Here is a 21,943-nt window from a genome sequence, read left to right on the forward strand (position 1 = left end):
TTAAAACAAGTGATGCAAAAAAAAAAAAAAATCAAAAACTCTTTTTCAACAAAACTATAGGAAATAATAAAATACAATAGGTGTGATTTAAATACTTGAAGCCTAGATTCCTCATTCTGTGTACTAATGCCTAAACAACTTAAAAGAGCAGCATCTGCTGCAGCTGACAAAGAAAATGATTTATTATTTACCACTTGCATCTGATTGTATGCTGTAGGAAATCCAATGGCACATACGTAAAATATTATTTTGTTTGCAATGTAAAAAATAAATCTGCTGTCAGTGTACTGAAGGGAGGAAAGAGACAGATCAGGCTGGAGGAAAGCACAATCTCACCATGTCAGAGTTTGAGGTTGGCTAATAAGCATTAATTAGATAAGCATGATGCACAATAATTCCTGGAAAGGGTAGCCTTGATGTATGTCTCTCTAGACTTAGTTTAAGCCAGCACTCGCTCCCAGAGCTCTCCTTTAGGCTCGGTGTTGCAAAGTATTGCCTAAGGAGTTCAGGTGCCACAGACTTTTCACTCTTTCTCTTACACCGGGCGCAGGGGTGATTGCTGAGATGGTAATTTATTCATGTTTCCATGCACGTTACCAGGAATCAGACTATTTTTGTAAAGGAAGAAAAATAAGTACAATCCAAAACAAAAATAAAATAACACCAGGAAATCGCTAAACTTGTCCTGGATTGTGTCAGGACTTCTAAGGCCCCAGATATTTCTTTACCTCTGCCTGCTCCTCAGACAGAGAAACCCTTTTGTTCGCTGAGGCTGTTCGTTGCCCAGGCTCGTTCGGCACTGAATTTGAGGTAGTGGCTTGTTTGTTTTTCTTTTTGTTGTTGCTTTATTGTTGGGGGGTGGGGGGTGGGGGTGGGGGGGGGGGTGTGTGTTTGGTGGTGATGGGTTTTTTGTGGTTTGATTGGGTTATTTTTAGGGGGGTGGTTTAGCATACAGCATTTCTGTTATCTGATACTTTTTTCCGCAATGATTTATGTGTCAAATCCTCAAGCTAAGCTTTTAGGATTTTTTAAAACATGTACATTTCTAGGATGATGCAGTGTCTTAGCATCGTTTCTTTAGCATTTCCTAATTTAGAGTGTTTATGGGGGACGGGCGGTCTTTATGGAATTAAGGAGCTATTGTTATATTCTTAGTTGATGTTTGAGGTGATTAACTTTGCTCGCGTAGATCGTAGGAGAAGAAATCTGCTCATCAAGAAACATCCAATTATGACTTTAAGACTGCCTTTGCAAACATGTTTGAAGCATAATAAACAGTAACTCGAATTTTCAACGCGATATTTGGCCAACAAATTTTTGTCATGTTTTAGATATCTTCCTTTTGTTACAGTAAAATATCATCCCTTATGTGGAATGTATCCTTAAGAAAGGGTTTAAAAGAAAGTGAACAAAAATGTAATTTGGCTTAAATAGCACAAAACTTCTGCTTGGGGGAATGACATTTTTAAAAATCTGATACTTGAAAAAAATAGTTTAACCGGGACGTCATTTTGCTCTTTATAACTTCTTCTGATGATTATTAAGATTTATGTCAGAAATTATGATTCAGGTACACACCCCCTCACCACTTGTGTTAATATGAGGTCTCAATCACCATGTATTCAGTATTCACTCAAGCAAAACTCCCACTGAACTCCGGTTACGTTTTGACTGAGCTACATCAGAGTTTTGCTTAAGAAAGAACACTGAGCAAGACTTCTTTTATTAGCGACTTTATTCTTTAATTGTTATATTTTCCCTTAGGATGGGAGATAGATAAACAAACAAACAAGCAAAAAAGTCTGCCTGTAGATAATCACCGCTATTGCTCTTAATTGTGTGATCGCGAATAATACACCAGCCCGAGAAAGTATATGCGCATACATCTTACGCTACTACAAAATCAGCGATTGGCAATAAATATGTATACACACATATAGACACACACAGACTGCAGAGGTGTATATCCATTGCATTAGTGTCTGTAGTAGCTTCTCTGCTTTTCTGTGCACTGAAGTGTTCTTGTTTTTAATACCGCCCCCCCCCCCCCCACCCAAACCCCCAACCCCTTTCCGCCCCGTGGTGAAGGTGCCCGGGTAAATGGGTCAGAAACTGGTGGGCAAATGGGTTAGGAAGAGGTGAAGGTGAAGATCAATAGAGGTTTTAGGGCTGGCTGTATCTGTTGTGCTGGGTTTGTGTGACTGTGCCCAGAGGGCGGAGTTCCTGCACATTCCTACCTCACCGGAGAACCTGCCCTCAACTCCACTTCAGCTACTCCAGAGAGATGGGACCCTCCAGAAGAAACCTGCCCAGAAATCCTTCCCGCCAGAAGGGTAGGTGCACTTCAAGAAAATCTTCCCTACCTCTTATCCCCACAGGCAGATCCATGTGATACGAATGAATAGAGATGACAGACTTCTGTCTAAACGTACAGTTTCCCCGTGGCCCCCGATAAGCAGGTCGCCCGTGCAACCGAAGCACAGTTTCAAAGCACCGGTTACACCAAAAACTGCGTGTGCCTAATGTCAGGATTTTCGCTCTCTCTCTTCTTTTTTTTTCTTTTCGGTCTCTTCCTCAAAGTGTTTCCTCCCCCGGCCTTCCCCCTCCCCCTCGGGCTCTTTCGTTTCAATCGGTAAGTTGGAAGTTTCTTCGCCGATTTAGCAGTTCTTGTGGTTAATCTGTAGATATTTTAGCTTGTTTTGTTAACGTGCTCTTTGTTTGCTTGTTTGCCACCAATGTCAAAGAAAGTCACACGGGTGCAATGTTGTGTTTGCCTTTTTTAAGATGCCAGGAGAAACTGCCTCTACCTGCAAGAAAGGCGCACGATGGCACCTGGGGATAGGAGTCTTCCGACGGCACCGGGTGAGTGCGGATTTTACTCATCTTTTACACCCAGGAATCAAGTAACTTCACGCGCGATTTTTGTCCTTTGGTTCCAGAATGGGAGAGAGCGCCATTCCCGCAGATCCCTGAGCATGCTCTGCCTTTTTGGTCACAGCACAGAAATATTACGGAGGCTAGGCAAAAGTCCCCTCCACCACTCATGTCGGAGGAAATTTGGTCCTTTATCCATCTCTGCTATATGAAAGACGATTTTAGCATGACGAGTATAGGCGGACTCTGTAATTAATTATTTCTAAAAATTCTGAGCTTGTCATTTGAGAAAAGCTACAGGCTTATCGCACCTTTTGGGGTTGTGTAAAGTGTGCTAATATCTCTAAATTTCCAGGAAAGAGACTAAATGCCAAAAATTTTGGGAGATCTAGGAAAGAGACCTTGCAAACGGCCGTACTGAGCTGGGTTTTGCTTTGAGTGCTCCAGTGGAGAAAATGCGCCCTTAAAAGGGATCACGGGCAACGTTCACGTCCATGAGAGAGCTGCAGGCACTCTCCCTTTGTCTTCCCATTCTCCAAATTCCATGACTGAGTTTTGTATACGTTGAGATTTACTTGCTGAAATCTCGGAATAGGGGCAGAAGTTTAAACGACTGATAAAAGTGATGTGCTCGTTGCGCTCATCCTTGCGGGTGGGGGCAGGCGCGCTGCTGCGTGGGCAGGACCCGGGATGGGGCCCTCCGTGGACCGACTTGTTCTTCTTTTGCTGTCCTGATGTGGTGGAGGGGAAGAGCCACGGCCGGTGTCCCACCCTGCAGATGACTTTGACCCCTTTGCTCCTGCCATTTTTGACCTTACAAAAATAATTAATTTTTTAATATACAGCAAGTTGAGTTTCCCGCGACGCTGTGCTTGGGACGCCTCAGCGCAGGGGCAGCGGTACCGAGCGCCTGTCTCTCGCATCGCAGAAACCGACGCAGGTGCAGGGAGACGAGCGCTCGCACACGCACAGCACACGCCAGCGGTGACTTGTGACATCTCCGCCGGCGTGTTGTGTGCGCGGTGCAAACCCGTCCGGGGATGGCCCCGTGGGTGCCGCGGGGCACCGGTGGAGCCGCCCACGCCCTGCGCTGCGAAGGGCGGCATCCGCACTCGCGTATCCCCGGGACGGCAGGGACCGGCGCCGCCAGCCCCCGCGCCTTCCCGGTGCGATCGAGCCGCCGTGCCCGCACACGCGTGTCCGCGGGGCGCGGCCCGGCGCGGCGGCGGCGGCGGCGCTGCGCCTCCGGCGGGCTGGGGGCGCTCTTGGCCCGCGGGAGAGCCGCCCCGCCGGGCCGCGGCACCGGCCGCGCTGCGCCCCGCGAACCGCGGCGTCCGCTCGGGGCCTCTCCCGCGGCCCGGCGACCCCGCCCGGCGCTCAAACGGCGGCTTGCAGGCGGTGTGTGCACTCGCGGGGCCTGAGTCCGTGCCGCCTCCCTCCCCTCAGAAAGGAGGAAAGATCTGAGGTGTCCTTCTCCACGCGGACTTGGCGTTGCGTTCTCTAGCTACCAAGAGACAGATGTTGCCCTAGGGAAAGGCGTTTAAAGACTTCTTCCCAAGAACTAGTCCGGGATGCTTCGATCGAGGAATTGGATTGTTAAACCCACCTCTCGCTTCACTGGAGCAAAACAAACCAGGGAAAACTTGAAAAACAAAAATTAAAAAAATTAATTAAGCTGCCAAAATAAACAAATAACCAAAGCAACTACCAGCAACCTCCCCTCCTCCCCCACTTCAATACCATGTAACAGAATACAGTATCAGGCTAGCGAATTAGACTCAAAGCGAGCGGATTTGCTGCTCTCAGTCGGGGAAATGAATGCAAAGTCCATTTCAAAGAATTATCTCTAGGGAGTCCTCCAAGTGTATTTGGGGTTATCCGTGATTTGAGAGGAAAGACTAAACGAAAGGGGGTCTGAGAAAAGCCTGCCATTGTCACCCTACCCTAAGGTGAGTAAAGCATCCCTGTAAAGCTAGCTGCAAAGAACTGCTTAACCTAAGCCCGAGAGGTGAAACCTCTCCTCGCCCGGAGCCGCCTGACCAGGGAGCCTGAATTTCGAACTACAAAGGCGGCAGGAATCCTGGGCTCTCTTGGGTTGATTTTTTTTTTCCCCGCGGTGGGGAATTCAGAGCTCTTTACAATTGGTTTCGCAGGAGCACCTTTTACGGGAAAGCAGAAATAGGTGAAAAGAGCTCTTTCCCTTCGGGGCGCTCGCGGCGGCTCTCCCTTGACGGTGGCGGAGGAGCCGGGTTTGCAGCGGCCGGCCCGCGGGGGAGACCTCGCCGAGATCCCCATTGACTTGGAGGCCCTCCAGGCTAAGTGTCTGCCCTGCACTGTTCACTAGTGGAAGGAGGAGAGCCACTCTCCGTCCGTCGCCTCTCGACCCCACACCCCCACCTTGCCTGCTTTTACTCAGAAATTTCCTCATCTCAAGTATTTAATATTAGCTAGACTACTAAGTTAGTTATATCCAAGAGGAGACACATACCTGCCAAAAAATCTGGCCTAAGCCTGGCTATAGAGTAAAAAAGATTAACCTTTTCTCAGCCTCAGAACACAACCGGGGGAGAAAAAAGAAAAAATAAAAAAAAAAAAAAAAGAGAGAGAGAGAACGAGAAAACGTATTATCATAAAAAAAAAAAAAAAAAAAAAAAAAAAAAAAGCAGAATCTCATTGCTCATTGTGAAGTGTGGTGTGTCCCAAAAGGATGCAATCCTTTAATAAATTAAGGAAGGGTAACATTCACTCGTTACCAAACTATTCTTTTGAGTAAAAAATCTTGGCGATGTTATACTATAAGTTGCATTTCATATCTTTCTGTGGTGCTTGCATGCCCAAACACAATTTCATCGACACACTAATATATTTTCTAATGGGGATGAATGGCACCGATTAGAGTTTTCACTAGTTTCACTAGACCCCGAACAAAACAGAGCTAGGACAGATAATTAGAGAGGTCTATGGTTGAGCATATCACATAATCATTTATATATTTAATGCTGTGGCTCACAGGTTACTTCATAACACGCTGGTGATAAGTAAATCTCCTTTTAGATTTCTGAACTGACTTCTGATGGCGAGTGGGCCTAGAGGGCTTTAAATGCAGTCTAGATTTTGTACCACGGTGGTACAAATTGCAAGGTGTATTTTTATTAGCATATAGTATACACATACTCTTATGGGTTTATAAGAAAACATATGAGAATTCTGCAAATAAAAATGGCGTTGTTGTTTAATCAATGAACTTTTCCCTCTATATTTATCTTTCAATATCTATACATATACACGTGTATACACGTGTGCGTATATGCATGTATATATTTGCCCGATCTTTTCTGACTGTGAAGGTGTCAGCTAGCATTCATCAGAAAAGGCAGCTCTTTTCTTGCTTGCTTGTTTATTCTGTTTGAGCAAAGTTGTTTGTTTTGCTGGGAAGCATAACTTGCCTTTAGTTATGTCATCACTATCATTTGTATTTAGATGGAAGGGTAGGACTTATTACCTCTATTTTTATTACTAAATCAGTGGAGGTAAAAGTACTAATAATTAAATACAGATCTCTGATTGCGGGTTGGAACAGCAAAATCGATTGTCTCTTCATCAATAAGACAAGTGTTGAGTAGCTTGCTATTGATTAGTATGTTTATTTATGCAGATCTTTAGATATTTGCTTACATATTTCGGGCTCTTTGTCTGCTAATTATTATACCAGATTGGTTTGAAAGAAAGAGCTTAGACTGGGAAACACACTTGACAGATCCATTCTTAGCTAACCTGATAGTGGATTATTGCAATCCAATAAGTTTAACAAATTACTTATACGTGCTTGCCTTTCGAGCAATTAGGAAACCGTTTCAGATTAAAATCCCTTGTTGCATTCGGGGTCGGTTCATTTAAATAAAGGGGCATTCTGTTTAGATATTTTCCAAATGAAAAATGAGTTTCTGGATCCGCAGAGGCTGAACAGGGGTTGATGTGTGCTTCGCCTTCCAGGCCCTTAGGTTCCTTTGTAAGTGTAAAACACCTTTCCAGCAACAGAGTGGCCCCTGGGGTTTCCTCATAGATGGAAGGTAATCTGAATATCGAAATCAGAAATCGATATATTAAAAGGAAAAAGCCTACCAAACCAAACCAAACAAAACAGAGGGGTCGGAATCCAAATATCAGAGCGCTCAAAGCAGGCGGTATTTTGTGTTGCTTTTTTGGCTTAATGATTTAATCGGTCCAAAAGGAATCGCCCCAGCCTCTCTGCTAAACGGTCTATTTTCCAGCCATTCCCTCTCAGGACCCCAGAAGGCTGACATTTTGATCTATTTTTTAAACACGCTTTTCCAGCCGACACCCGCATTTTCTTTCGCAGCCGTTCAGGGTAGGGCTCTGCTTTATCAATACCGTCCCCACGCCGCTCCGGCTGTACCGACACGGGCACCTCGGCGGCGGGCAGCGAGCTCGGGACCAGGCCCGGCAGGCGGGGGCCGGTGTGAGAGCCAGGTGCAGGGGGGAAGGCCGCCTCCGCAGCCCCGCGCTGCCCCGCGGGGCGCAGCCCCCGCCGCCCCGGCCGCCGCTTGCCCGGGGAGCGGCGCGGCGGGAGCCCGAGCCGCGGGCTGGGCAACGGGAACGGGACCCGCGCGGCGCTGAGCGAGTGTTGAGCCCTTCTTCTCTTGTGTTCCTCGTCTTTTGCTTTCGGCAAGTTTCGCTGGCGCGGGGCGGGGTGGGGGAGGATTTTTCCTCTTTCTTTTACCTCCAGGAACTGCTGCTTTACAACCTGTAGCGATAAGACAGCCTCGCATCAGATGATCACAGAGATAAGTAATCTCTCCCCTCGGCCAGTGGTATAGCTGACCGTATGCTCTTGAATCTTAGAGCGCTAAGTCTTTCCTGTGAATGAACGAGAAAACACTCGACAGGTCGTGAATAATCGTTTTAATGAGTGTGTAAAAGCGTGCGACGGGGTGCACGGAGCTGTCGGGTTAAACAAACAACTTGTACCCTGACGAAATCCGATTGTTAAAGTGCAAAGTGGTGTCAGTCCAATTTCCATCCCAGTTCTAAAAACCACAGATCTAAGTCGCGGGAGTCCAATTTTCCCCATTAAGAAAAATAACAATATTTTCTGAACGTAAGTGCGATAGTCCCTAATGTTAGCCTTTGGCGAAAAAAGACCAGTTGCATATTAGAGGTACCGAAGCTATTTTTATAACTTTTTGTTATTTTTAAAGACGATAGTTAAAAAGTGTGTATTTGACATTTTCCTATATATTATCAGATCAATGCGGTAAATATTTTCCTTTTTTGTGTGTCCGTCGCCTCCCTCTCCGTATGTTTTTTTTTTTTTTTTTTTTTCACAGATCACTGGAGGCAAACATCGAATTAATTGGATCTCAATGACTGAGGTTGGTAACTTTGTATTGAACTAAGGTTATCTCTGTCACAGCGTTCAGGTGTTTACAAGACATTTTAGGACTTTCTAGAAAATGTAAATCCAGACAATATATACGATAAAATTAAAAGGGCATTACAACATTGTTTACTTAAAATCCAAGTTATACTGCCCATATGTAGGGAGATAATACTCTATGGGTCTGTAATAATCTATCTAGAGGTTATAATTTTTTTTTAATTGATGTGTTTTTTGATTCTTCTTTCTTTTTTTTATTTATTTATTTTTTTAAATTATTTTTAAGCCTGGCATTGGAATAGCCATGTGTGTTTCCTGTACAACTAGAGGGCCTTCCTTGCACTATTTTGTAAAAGCAAATACCACTCTTCTAAGCCCAGTGATTATTTTTTCAAGGTTAGTAATGACGCATATTCCTAATGTTTATTGTTGATAAAGACTTTCAGACCGACTGCAGGTCTGGCACTTTCTATGAAGAGTCATTTTCAGATGTGTCCTCCCTTTCTTTGAAAGTAGCGGCTTGAGCAAAGTGAGATGAGGCAAGGCAACCCCAGCTGGAAACCAACGCTTTTTAAAGTTTCTCTGCTCTTTCAATTAATACTCGATTTTTTCACAAATAATATGACATTGAAAAATGAACGATATGATAAGCTGTATTATTAGGCTATAGACATATTGGGGACCCAATGCAGTGGCATGAATGTGAATTTACTTTTGATACTTGTGGAAGTCGAATCTGGCCATTCATGAATTAGATAGTAGTGTCCATATGGCATTGGTCTTAAACTCATTTCCAACGTTCATAGCATTTTGAGTTAAAAGATAGTTTTTGGGTTTGGTTTGTGGTTGGGTGTTTGGGTTTTGTTTTGGTTTTGATTTTTTTGGGTGGGTTTTTTGTTTTGTTTTGATTTTTTTGGTTGTTGGTTGTTTTTTTTTTTTTCCCCTCACAAAGTCAGTTTTGTTTTGTGCTTTAGAAACGATGTAGGCATTGAGAACAGATATCAGTGAATTTCGTGTACCCAAGTGTGGCAGAATCGTCTTTGCATACCTTCCTCTGAAACCAGCGATAGAAAGCAAAGAGAGAAAGAAGTAAAGAGAGGGAGAGAGAGGAAGAAGGGGAAAAAAGACAATTCAGCCCCGCTGAATTAGGTAGCAGATCTATAACTAATGAACCATACAGTCATATTTAACAAGCATCTGATGAATGTTCTGGGCAATTTCAAACATGGCTTTGTTCAGATTATATGACTTGAAACACATCATTTCCCGGACCAGTGTGAACGCTGGAGACTCAAAACCAAAATGTCCCTACCGTTTTCCTTAACTCCTTACGTGAGAAGAAAAGGGACATAGGTTCATTCTCACGGAGGAAAGAGAGAGGAGAACGAAAGACAAAGCACAAGGACATATGCCTCCGGAGCACAACAGCACAGAAGTCTGCACCCTGAGAACCAGGGAACATTTCTCATCCCCCTGAAAGACTAATGCCCTCCTCCTGCCACTGCAATTTCCTCTGCAACAAAGCCGTACATTAAATGGGCATGGTGGATAGTAAGGACCTACCAGTTTCTTGCTGTAGTTCTGCTAATAAATAAAATTCTAAATGTTCAAAACACTCTATCTGTCACATTCACAAGATAGGTACTGTAAATTCCTGTTGAAAATATACAAACAGAGATCCAAGAGGTTGCCTCTGTTTTTGTATCTCTCTCTCACAAGAAATGCTCTATCAAAACATTAATTATATTTGAAAGGGAACAGATTATTTGTTTGAGAAAGAATTACTTTCTTGAATTTATATTCCACGCAGACCTCTCCTCCTGTCTGCTGAGAGGGTTGAACTGTAAATCTGTCTCAAATTATTTACCCCTAAAATGTAAGTAGGTGTGTCACATTAGAGTAGTAGAGAGATGAGAGATAATCTGTAGGTGCTTTTAGACACCTCTGTGGGATGGGTCGTTAGGGAATGTCGAAATGAACACGAAATTGCAAATCTAACATGTGAAGAACATACACGCTTATTCTTTGACAATGAAAATACAAACGCACATAGAGATGCAGAGTTGAAGCTAGTTAGTTATTAAACATGATGACTCACGGGAGTTTGGGCCCGCAGTTCCTTTTTGTTTAGTTGGTTTTGCTTTGGTGTTTCTTTTTGTTGTTGTTGGTTTTTTGGGTTTTGTTTGGTTTGGTTTTTTTGTTTGTTTTGGGTTTTTTTAATGCTTTCATGCACATCTTGTGGTAGCCGATAGTTGAAAAGCTACTAACCGTGTGGTGAGTCATCACGTAAGTCAAGAGAAAACTCTTAAAGATTGTACCTTCTTTCATGCCTTAAAAAAAAAAAAAAATAAAAGGGTTAAATAGGTGCCCTCATACCATTACCTTTTTTCTGAGAAAAATAATGATTTAGTGGGACTTTATTAGAAGCTCTTGGAAAACTCTCCTTGATGTCTGCTTTTTGCACTCTCTGCTAACCAGACCTTCAGCATTTCCTAACCTACCTCCAGACAAGTGTTTTGGCAGGAATTGATGTGAACAATCCGGTCAGAAAGTTTTTTGGTGCTGTTGCGTCATGCTTGGGGAAATTCGTCACTGAATCAGTGCCCTTAGTTTGGGACCCGGAGAAACCGTGTTAGCACCAGGTCCTGCAGAGCTGAGCCCTTTTCTCTATTCCTGTATTTCTTGAGCCCTGGGAAACCGAAGCCATGGGGCTTGAAGGGCGGTCGCAGGGAGCACGGGAAGGTGGGGGTGGGCGGACTTTTCTGCCTTGGATGTGCCTGGGATGTGCTCTCTCCCTGATTAGGTATCTGTGGAGGAAGAAGGTGACGTGACGAGAAAAGCCTGACAGCCAAAGTGGGAACTGTCCGGGAGAAGGATCCGTGATGAATGAGGTCTGCGAAGTCATGATGCACAAGCAGCCCAGGACAGTGTGCTGTTATCAAATGCCGGTTTTTGTTCGCTAGAATCATAAAGAAAAGTGGGGAGGGGGCGGGGGGGTGGCAGGGGAGGGAGATGAAGGTGAGGTGGGGGAGGGGAATCCTCGAGAGGGGGTCAGTGAGGAATGGGAGATCGGAGAAATCAGTGGCTGTAATGTTAGCGTGAGTTCATCGTCTCCCCGGGAGAAGGAGAAGCTGCGTTTGTCAAATGGGCTAGAGCCCTGACGGGAGGCAGAGGGGCCATCGGAGCGCTCCGAGATGCGGCTGTGAAATGTGGATCCTGGCCGACCCGAGGGACAGTACTTTATAACATAATCTATCCCAAAGTCTTCCAGGCAGGTGTACGAGGTTTAGTCAGGCTCTTAATAATCTCCGACTCATCGTAGAGAACAAGTTCTGCCCCGGGGCAGGGGATAGGATGGGAAAAGCAGTTGTGAAGTCGGAGAGACATTAATACATAAACTAAAATCCTACTAAAATTGCAAACATTGTTTTATTCCTGGAGTAATTTCGTGCAGAACTGGAGCTTCTTCCTCAGGTTAGGCGGGAAGGGCTGCCGTGGACAAGCCTGTACCTTCTTGAATTGTTTTTGACCGTGCACTGTACTGCCGTAATGCCAATAAACGCTTTAAACGCGTCCTGCTAGCGGCCATCAGACGCTCCGGCCCCTCAGGCCCGGTCTAAAGGAGATCTGGCCCGGTTCGGGACTTCTGGGTCACTCCCTACCTTCGGGCGCCCTTGGTGCTCTGGGAAAATGTGGCTGGGTGGGCCGGGGTCTGTTACACTGACCTCCGGGTTTTCTTTCCTCGGAGGGGCCAGTCTTGGCTTGCAGGGGGTCGCAGAGGCAAGCTCTTTCTTCGTGTCAGTGGGTTCAGGATCTCAGGACGTTGAGTTTAGCGGCCGGAGACAGCCCTGCCTGATTTGTGCCGGACTTGGTGCCTGCCTGCGAGGAGACACAGCTCTTCCAGGCACGGATTCCCTGGTGGGTAGCATGGCCCGTATCGCTCGCCCTTTCAGTGAATGCCAGCAGATGGATGCAATTAAACCTCGGCGGTGCTCCCTGGCTGGACACTGATCCAGGGTGTGAGAGGGTTGGCCATTATGCAGCGCCTATGGGTTGGGGTTCACTGCCGACAGCTGTAACAGGGAGGAGGACGGAATCATAGGTGCTCCCAACTTTCCCGTCTCACAACAGCGACGAGGGCACGAGAGGACCCCAAAGGCTCATGACAGAAAAAGCCAAAAGAAAAAAAAAAAAAAAAGAAAAAAAAAAAAAGAAAAAAAAAAAAAAGAGAAGAAAAAAGAAAGCACTACCACGCATTAGGAAAATTATTAAAAATAATAAAATCCCAGCAAAACAAGGGCTCTCATTTAAAGGGAATCTGAGGAGTGAGCTAAGTGAAAGCTCTGTTTTCAAGGCAAGGCAGGATTAGTTCCCTGCACATAATAGCCAGTGTGTAGGAATTGCAAATGAACATCACCAGCAGTGCTGGAGTTACCCTTTTTAAATAAATATCGAGCTGGCTTCCCTGCACAACGTGTAAATAACAGACATTTCTCAGCTATCGAGGCGAATGAAGATTGAAATAAACATATATTTATATTTCCCCGTAGTTTAATTCAAGAAACTCCTTTCCCGAGGTAGCCAGTCAGCAGTGGAAGAATTCGGAGCAACGCCCCCCCGACCTGTTTTGCGGGTTAAAAAACACATCAACAAAGCAGCAGCAGAGCCCCGAGCCGTACCGAGGGCCGCACAGACAGGGTAAGCCCGATCTCGGGCTCGGCGGGCTCCGCTGCCGCGGGCGGCCCCGAGCTCCGGCCGGCAGCGGGGCCGGGCGCCGCTGCCCCGCCCGGGCTCGCCCGGCTCAGCGGGGCCCCTCGCCGCGCTCCGTGCGCCGGCCGCGGGGCCCAGCACCCGGCTGGAGCCGTTCCTGCATCCCGTCACCGGCCGTGCGAAAGGGGAAGGTAATACATCTGATCTCCCGCCGTAAAGAGGGGAGAGAGAGAATGCTGTGAGCTCCAGGGCTCTTTCAGACACTTCAGAAATTAGTGGGGGAGGGGAAGGGGCTAGGGCTAGGAAGGATGCATTGGAAACGGTAAAATAAAAACATGATGCGAAGATATATTTACTGTCATCTCAGAGCCAAAACATTTATGCTCCCACGCCTTTTTTTTTTTTTTTTTTTTTTTTTTTTAGCAAATCGGAACTTAAGTGATGCATTTTAATTATTTTAGGAAAATAAGCAAGAAGGCTCTTTTTCAGAGTCTAAATAAATAGCAGAGTGTTCTGCGCTGATGATGTCTCTGGCTCGTGATGGCCTCATCTATCCAGCCACTACTGTGAGCTCTGAAAACCTGGGATGAATAGGGTAGGGTGTTACTGGCAATTTCTGAAAGGAACTATCTATTATATTTAGGGTTTTCTGAAACAGAAAATGCAAAGAATTTTCTGATCGTCTGAGACGTGAAAAAGGACCAATATTTTCCTAAAGCTTCAGCTCATATTTCTTAGACCTTATGGGAATAACAATTTTCCTTATTTTTCAAATAGTTATTTCAACTCCTTGCAAGTAGTGGGAAAAAGGTACACATTACCCTAAAAGAGAAGGCACTGGAGGCCTTGCAGTCTCTGAGATCTGCTTAGTGATTTATTTTTCTCCCCCCTCCCCTGTCCCTCACCAATCCCCAACTTTGATCTAAACCCTGACAACTTTCTTCCTGCATACTTGTCCCTAATCTTCAAGAGATTGCACAGACTTAAAGGAGAGTGATACTCTGAAGAGCAACATTTTATTTTGGGGAGATGGGAGGAGGATAACCCTACTTCACCTAGAAGTAGTTCCCATTTGATTGTAACTGGAAAAAAATCCAAACCCCAAAACCCACCCCCTAAATCCCAAAGAAAAAACCAAGCACAAAACAAATCCCAAAGCAAGTGAGAATGCAGCAAAACAGAGCCTTCTTATGTTAACATTTAAAGAAGATAATGAATCAGTGAAGTACAATTGTAGGGAACATCAAACCACACACACACAAGCAGCAGAAAATATCAGTTCTAATTTTTGTGGTTAAAAAATTGAATCAATTATAGGTTTCAGTTTTCTGCAGGAACAGGAACATCTAAAATATTTATGACCAGCAGGGCTTATTCCACAGTCTTCTTTTCAAACAGGATATCTTTTCTCATCTTTAGTAAAGATTTTCATAATGTTTCTCTTGCTCCTCTCCTCTACACTGACTTCCATTTAGGGTAAATGCTGTCACTCAAACATAGCATCCTGTTCCTGTCAGCTCAAATGAACTCAGTGAAAAGTTCAGTGTAACTACAGGCGAAATCCTTTTTTTTTTTTTTCTCTTCATGGTGAGTTTGCATTGCATCTTCAAGATCCATCTATGGAAAGCCCAGAGTTGTGACTTTGGACTCTGTGCCATCACTCTAAGCAGTGCAGAAACTGCAAAAAGAGGGGAGAGCTAGTAAAGTCACATGTTTTTGGTTCCTGATTCAAGCAGAACATCAGCATCAGCAACAGCAACATTAAGACTTTATCAAGGGAAAAAAAAATAGAAGGAAGAAGAAAGAAAGTCTAACAGCAGTGAAAGAAAGCAAGCAGAAGTGTTTTGCAGACCAGAATGGCACTACTGATTTCCAGCCTACATGGTTCTTACCTCAAAAATGGCACAGACCACAGCTTGCAGTACCCAGAAAGGTGACAAGAGAAAGTAGTGTAGGTCTTTGGGTGTCTGATCAGTCTGTTTTGCAACACATGAACCAATCTTTGTTAATGTCTCTAAGAGTTTTTTGACATTTGCCCCTTCAAGCAAAGCAGAAAAGTGCTCGCTGCCTTGTTTTCACGTGGATCCTAAGATGATCCAGACTTTCTCTGCAAAATTCCACCGTGATCCCCACTGAAACTATGAAATAGTGCTGTTGGTTTACAGGAGGAATCTTGGGTATCAGGACTTGTGTAAGCAGGTGTGTACAAGTAAGCATGTGTGAGACCTAGCTTTTTATTCACTTAGAAGAACCACCCCTATCTCTCTCTTCCTACAACACAATAGAATTCCTGACACTTCCATTTACACTCCTGTTCTGCTGGAATCCATCGAATCTTGGCCTCCTTGCCTGGTGACCCTGAAGTATCACTGGAAGAAACAGACAAACAATGAAAAGTTGCAAAAAAAAAAAAAAAAAAGGTTTAAATGTACTTGAAATGCTCCTAATTGATGGAAACAGGTGGAAAATATTTTTGAGATTATTTACATAAATGTTGGAAGCCCCATGGATCTAATAATTCAATGCCAGGTCTGCAACTCACCCCCTCCCTCGAGATTAATGCAATCTGAGCAATGTCCTTTCATTGAAAGGAAATAGATTAACTTCTTCTGTAGATCTTTCTTCTGTAAATTTTTAGAATTGATACTTTCACAAAAACATAAGCCAAGTTATATACTACCTTGGTATGCTCATTTAAAAAATCAAATATTTCAGTTTTTTTGATGGAGCTGGAGCCAAAAAAGAAGCATCAAAACCAATGTTGATGATGCTGAACAATGTTGATTTACAGTGTTATCATTACACTTCAGAAATAACAGAGTACTGCCAAGAAAAGGAGTTTTTCAATCTTCCTTTAGGTCTATTGATCAGGAGTGACTTTGAAACTTCCTTCTGGCACCTAGAAATCGTTCACTGCTATTGAAAACCTGCTTGAAGTTTAGAGGAGCTAAAAATCTCACAATTAATTAAATAATTAGTAATGAACTGGTATGAACTGCAAAAATTACTGAAGTCATGAGACAAAAAGATCTGTTCTCTTTCTTTTGTTGATCTAGTATTGAAATATCATTAAAAGCATTGCTCCCTTTGCTCATACCAATCTTCATGAAAATAACCCACCAATCTGGATGTATGTATTTGGATTTTATTTATTAGGGATGGGAACTTTCCTCCAACTCTATTATTTGTTTTGGTTACTTGCTCATGGATAACAGCAAGTGTTCTGGGGCAGTTTTTGCAAGATGCTTGAACTCAGCACCTTATAGGAGTTTCAGATATTCTCTGGGCAGATTATGTGCCCAGTGGGAACTGGTTTATGTACTGATTAAGAAGTACACTTAAATAACCTGGCCCATGATTTAGAGACTGTTCTGCATAACTGTGTATTTTCCCCTAAGTGGGACCACCCTCCATGCCATGTAGAGACACGATTTCTGCATGCAGACAGGAAGTCTGATGTAAGAAAATATGACACTCCAGCACACAAAAAGAGGAAGAAAATCTGCTCTTGATGTGTGGCAGTACTTTAAGAGATATACTTTTTTGAGGATGAGGAAGATCCTGATTTACTCTTCTACACTGAAGTTAAGGCAGTGCTATCAGCATGTGGGCTCCATGCCCAGCCTGATCTCAGGCTTGCAGTTTTGCTTTTCTGCACTGCTATTGCAAAGTGAAGTTCCTCTGCTCTGGGACTGAGTGTGAAGAAGCAGCCATGTTGAGGACAGTTCTCTTGGAACATGGGCCTGAATTAGCTTTCAGAGTTATTTCAAAAGCCTGTGTCAGGTTAGAGTTTCCAATGTTGAGTTTAACCAATGCTTTTCTTCATGAATGCATAATTAGGAAAGGACAATTGAAATACTTTACATCCAGAATGCTGCAGAAGGTTGCAGCCTAGAAAGCCAACCATTTCAAATCTTCTAAAGCAGAATGAGAAGGTTGAGGAAGGTGATACTGATCCTCTACCCTGCTTTGGTGAGACCTCACCTTGAGTACTACATCCATCTCTGGGGTCCCCAGTCCAGGAAAGACATCAGCCTTCAGGAGCAGGTTCACAGGAGCACCAGCAAGATGATAAAGATGATTAGAGGGATGGAGCACCTCTCCTATGAAGAAAGGCTGATAGAATTTGTTTTATTCAGCCTGGAAAAGAGAAGGGTTCAGGGTGACAGAATTGCAGCCTTCCAGTACCTGAAGGGAGCCTACAAGAAAATTGGAGGGGGAGTTTTATACAAGCATGTAGTGACAGGACAAGGGGAAATGGCTTCAGACTGAATGAGATTAGGACCTCTTCAAACCCAAACTATTCTATGAGTCTGTAAAGTACTAAACACTTTTCTGTTGCAATGAATTACTGTAGAAAAGATAGTGCATCTTAAAAACAAGGCAACAAAGGGGAATTCACCATTGCTGGTCTTGTAAATAGGGACCAGAGATCATGACATGGTAGCTCTCCTTTATTGAGGAATCCCCAGATGTGCAGGACATTTGTTTTTATTTTAGGTTTTCATGTTTCACTTGGTGAACTTCTCTTCTGGATCTGTAAGTATCTAATATATTTATCTGCAATTAATCTATGAGTGCTCTAACTGTACTGAGATTTGTCATTCGAAATCCAAACTCCAGTTGTAGGTTAAAGATTCACACCTAAAAGTAGAAAACCAAAGGACTGGCATCTCATTCTAAGAGTTATTTTCAAGTGTGCACAATAGTATTGGCTAAATGGACAGAGAAGCATTTTTCCAGGACTTGTATAAAGGTGGCTGGAATGGTCTGCTTTAGGCTGCTGCATTTTTTAGACATTAAACTAAGACAAGAAACTTCCAATTTAATAAAAAGTGATTTGAAAGTTGCTAAGCAACTTATAGAATCTTGCTTTTTAAGAAGTCCATTTATTTGCTTAATTTCAGGAAAAGGTTGTATGTTATTGTCTAAGTTGTATAAATAAAAAGAGAAAAGCAAAAAAGGAAATGTAATAGAAAATTTTCTTTGCTTTCTGTCTTTTGCAATTAAAACCCTTTTAGTTGTTTTGTGGGGTTTCATCAGGTATTCAACAAATGTTATTTATGTATAAAACTTCAACAGTTTATTGACTATGCAAGAAAGGAAAAAAATTAAACAGGTTTGTCATATGGTATGTGTTTATCTTAACCTTTCTTCTTCAAAAATCTTATCTACTAAGTACTTTTATCAGACACTAATTATACTCCCTCTGAAAAGAATTTCTCCAACACCCTTCAGTGCCTACACCCTTTAATCATATCTCATTACATCTACCTAATCCATCTCTTTTTCGCATTGCCAGTGCTCATTAATAGTTTTAAAAGCCAGTCCTGGATATTATCTTTCCTTTCTGTAGAAATATAAATATTACCAATACTGTTTTATTCCTAGATTTCATAGCCATTTGTAATTGGATAAAAACTATTTGAAAATACTGAGTTTTTTTTTCAGAAAATAATTCTAAAGTATGTGACAGAACAGCAGTAAAATCTTATAGGTCCTTTCACAAATTGTTGTTTTTATAAGCTATTTTAATTTTGAAAGGAAGTGATTTTTGGCTAAAATTTAACAGATACTGTGCTTCACAGATATTTTATAGGTGAGACATATATCACCTTGTAAACAAAGTGGGCGACCCAAAGGATTTCTACATGATTGTGAGAGGGAAAAAAAAAAAAAGAAATTATAGGGAAAACAAAAAGCCTTCCATTATTCTTTTGCCCTGTGCATGCCTTTTATCAGTGCAGTTTGAAAAGCTTATATAAAATGTCTCTAGTATAGTGACAGCTAAAGTGAATTGATTGACACAGAATGAATAATTGGTCAAATTTTGTTTTTTTTTCTGTTCTCCAATTGTTTGCAAACAGGCTACAAAATTCTTTACTACTGTTACACTTTAAAATTATTTGTAAATCACTTCAGCGAGTAATCCTCAATCTATAGACCCTCCTGTTTGTTGTGAGTTTTGACAATTTGTAATATACATTTTTTTAATTCATTAAGTAGCCTATGTGAATTTGTGCTCCTATTTTCAGAATAGATAGGTCTACATTATGCCAGCTTGCCTCAGCTGAAAATCTGAGCAGAGTATCGGTTAATTTTCCAAAGTTAATATGTCATGATCATGGCTTTGAGGTAAAACGAGTTGCCAAATTTCAACTTGGAAGATTATTTTCCCCAGATCTGATTAGAAGAACCACTGAGAGGTTATTTTCATCTCCTTTTGTAATGAATAATATTACTATGTTCTATGGATTAACTGGCAGTTTTATTCAATATATTGCAATTATAATTTCAAGAACCTGTGAAATTTTTTCTCATCCTCTGATACACCTTAATTCTAGCTTTTAACTAAATCCCAAATTAAGTTAATACCATGATTGAGAAAGCGATTATTTGTTTTTTTGTTTGTTTTTTAAGAACCATGGACACAGAGTATACATCCACTCACACTTGATTCCTTGGAGGTAGGAAGAGCAAGCACAATTTCCTGAATTTCAGGAATCTTGGGTTGACCAAGGCAATTTTGTATAAGTGTTGCATCTATTTAATGACAAACTGTGGCTATAGGGCAGCCTTATGGATCTTTTCAGTCCCATCTTCTTATCCAGCAATAGAAAATTCAGAATTTACATTTTACTCTGAAGTTAAAATATGTTTGCAGGCAATACAACTGATATGTCATACAAATACATTCAGAATAACTGACATTATTCACAAAGCAAATGAATATAATCTGGAGTGTCATCTGTAAATATGGTACTGGTTTGCTATGTTTGTAATTACTGCTTCTTTTCACTGAAGAGCTGATTTATGTAGGTCATCATAATATATGAAAAAATTGTAGATATAAAAGTTACAGTCAACCGAAACTTGCTTTTAGAACTACAAATGAATTCAAGCTGAAAAATATTTTTGTAAGTATTCCTTATTACAGAACAATTGCAGTGTTTTCAGGAAGCAAACAGAAAATGTCACACCTTGAGTAAACCTAAAGGCAATGTGTTATTTCCCAATCTGTAAAAATATGTATGGTTTGAGATGTCTTTTTGTTTCACACTGAAAATAAAACTCTTTAGAACACTTTTATGTAATAAAATTGCATACAACTATTTTGGAACCAAATATTTTTTTTGTTTGTTTGTGTATTTCTATTTCCAATCCTTTGTTTTACTCTCTCATTAGGAAATTACTAAATTGACAAGCCAGGATATTTAGAACATTCCCATTGTAAACATCATTAAATCTGATACATTTTTATGGAACATTTTGGCTTCATGGAAAGATATATTTAGATGAGAAAAAAAGTCAAATAAAGTATAACCAGTTATAATTCTACTCAAACTGATATTCATATTCAAATTTGAATTAATATTTATATGTTATTTTTTCCAAAGATTCTTCAGACCAAATAATTTGGGTAGATGTGAGTTATGCCAACAACTCTCTACCCAAGTACCTCACTGTAAGATAGGTTTGGACCTCACAGGGAGGTGGGGATGTTTCCAGTGCACCCTGTTATGGTCACCTCAGTGTCTATATCTAAATGCTGTTATTGAAGTTTGCTAGGGTAGAATTCTTTCACAGTTCACATTGATGCTTTTCCTTCATTAGCTATTTATTATGGTTTTTTGGTTTTGCTATAGCTAAGCTTAATGTTAGCACTCTCTTTCAGAAAAAGAATGCATTTTTTTCTTCTAGTCCTGCTTTGGTAATTGTTTGTCAGAGCTCAGAATCTAGCTTGGACTAGATTTTATTATGGCCAGTAGGATTGTTTATTGGCCACAGGATTGCTATGAACATCATTATAGTCAGAAATCAGTGCAACATGTTTACAGTTAGTTTTCCATTTGCTTAGCTGTAAATGTGGGACACAGAAAATGACTAATTCAGGAGTAATAAATTATTTGGAAATCCTGCCTTTCTAAAATAAGCCATTTTTTTGGCAATGAAAGTCTGTTAAGTAAATGGAAATACTGGCCTGTTACAAGGAACCCTAATATATTCCAGTAGAAAGCATCTTACCCTCTTCACATTTAGAAACCAAAGTCAATCTGTACTTTTAGGAGAGCATGCTCTACTAATATGAATGGAATCTTGAATTAAAGAAACATTCCTTATATGCAATTTTTGTAATTTCAGAATGATCAGATTTTGTTTTAGACATCAATATTTCTAAAGGATAGCATAAAACATTAGAACCCAAGCAGAAAAATGATCATTAAGTCCAGGATAAAAGCTGAAGTTATAATGTTATTCCAAAGATCCAATTCCACAGCCATTCAGTATTTAGGAGGGTTAAGAAGGCATTTTACTTTTACACAACAATTTGCCTGCTTGGTCTTCAGACACAGGATGAATCAGCACAGGGATTTGAAAAGTGGAGTTGTCAGATTTATGAGTGCTGCAGATTACCAGATATTATGTCCATCTTCATTATCTACATCTATTTTCATAGAACAAAGTTATTGGATTTTAGAGTACAGGTTGCAACAGATACAGAATTGTCATATTTCTTGGAAATGACATTTGCTGAGATGCAAACTAACATTTAGAATGACATATATTGGGTTATTTGTGTTGAAATAAAGAGGAGAGGTGAAGTAAAGGGATGGATATTATGGCAGTAGAAGTAGAGTCATTAGTTAAAAGTATTGCTTGAATCAGCAGGCATATTCCAGATTTAATGGAAGAAATTTCTAACTAGAAAGACACATTGCAGTGAAATATCACAAGTCTACCATGAAGAGTCTGGCTGTAAGTTTTGTTGTCTTTTCAATTCCCTCCAAGCCAGTTGTTTTCATTTATCTGTTTAATCCTGATTATCTCCTCAGATCTGTATAGAAACACAATAATAAAGTCTGCTTGCCTTTCTCTTCAAAAAACTTCAGAGCAGACATTAGCAGATGTGAATAGTTGCTTTTGATTTCTTTATATCCTTTGTAGAATGATGAATCTTGA

General features: G+C 41.7%; 1 long non-coding RNA gene across 9 annotated transcripts; it reads left to right on the forward strand.

The window, feature by feature from the left end:
• The first annotated feature begins 882 nt into the window (after positions 1-882).
• On the forward strand, positions 883-20,107 carry LOC116183730 (uncharacterized). Of its 9 annotated transcripts, XR_014955665.1 has the most exons (6): positions 883-2,333; positions 2,581-2,632; positions 2,785-2,862; positions 8,223-8,267; positions 8,559-8,668; positions 9,247-9,955. It is a non-coding gene; the product is annotated as an uncharacterized LOC116183730 (long non-coding RNA). The 9 variants fall into 9 exon arrangements; XR_014955667.1 differs by lacking the exon at positions 9,247-9,955 and adding an exon at positions 11,076-11,845 and having other exon boundaries at positions 883-2,632; XR_014955666.1 differs by lacking the exons at positions 2,581-2,632; positions 9,247-9,955 and adding an exon at positions 11,076-11,845.
• Positions 20,108-21,943: the final 1,836 nt, after the last annotated feature.

Source organism: Lonchura striata, chromosome 5 (assembly GCF_050655825.1).
Source record: "Lonchura striata isolate lonStrDom1 chromosome 5, ASM5065582v1, whole genome shotgun sequence".
NCBI classification, from domain to species: Eukaryota; Metazoa; Chordata; class Aves; order Passeriformes; family Estrildidae; genus Lonchura; species Lonchura striata.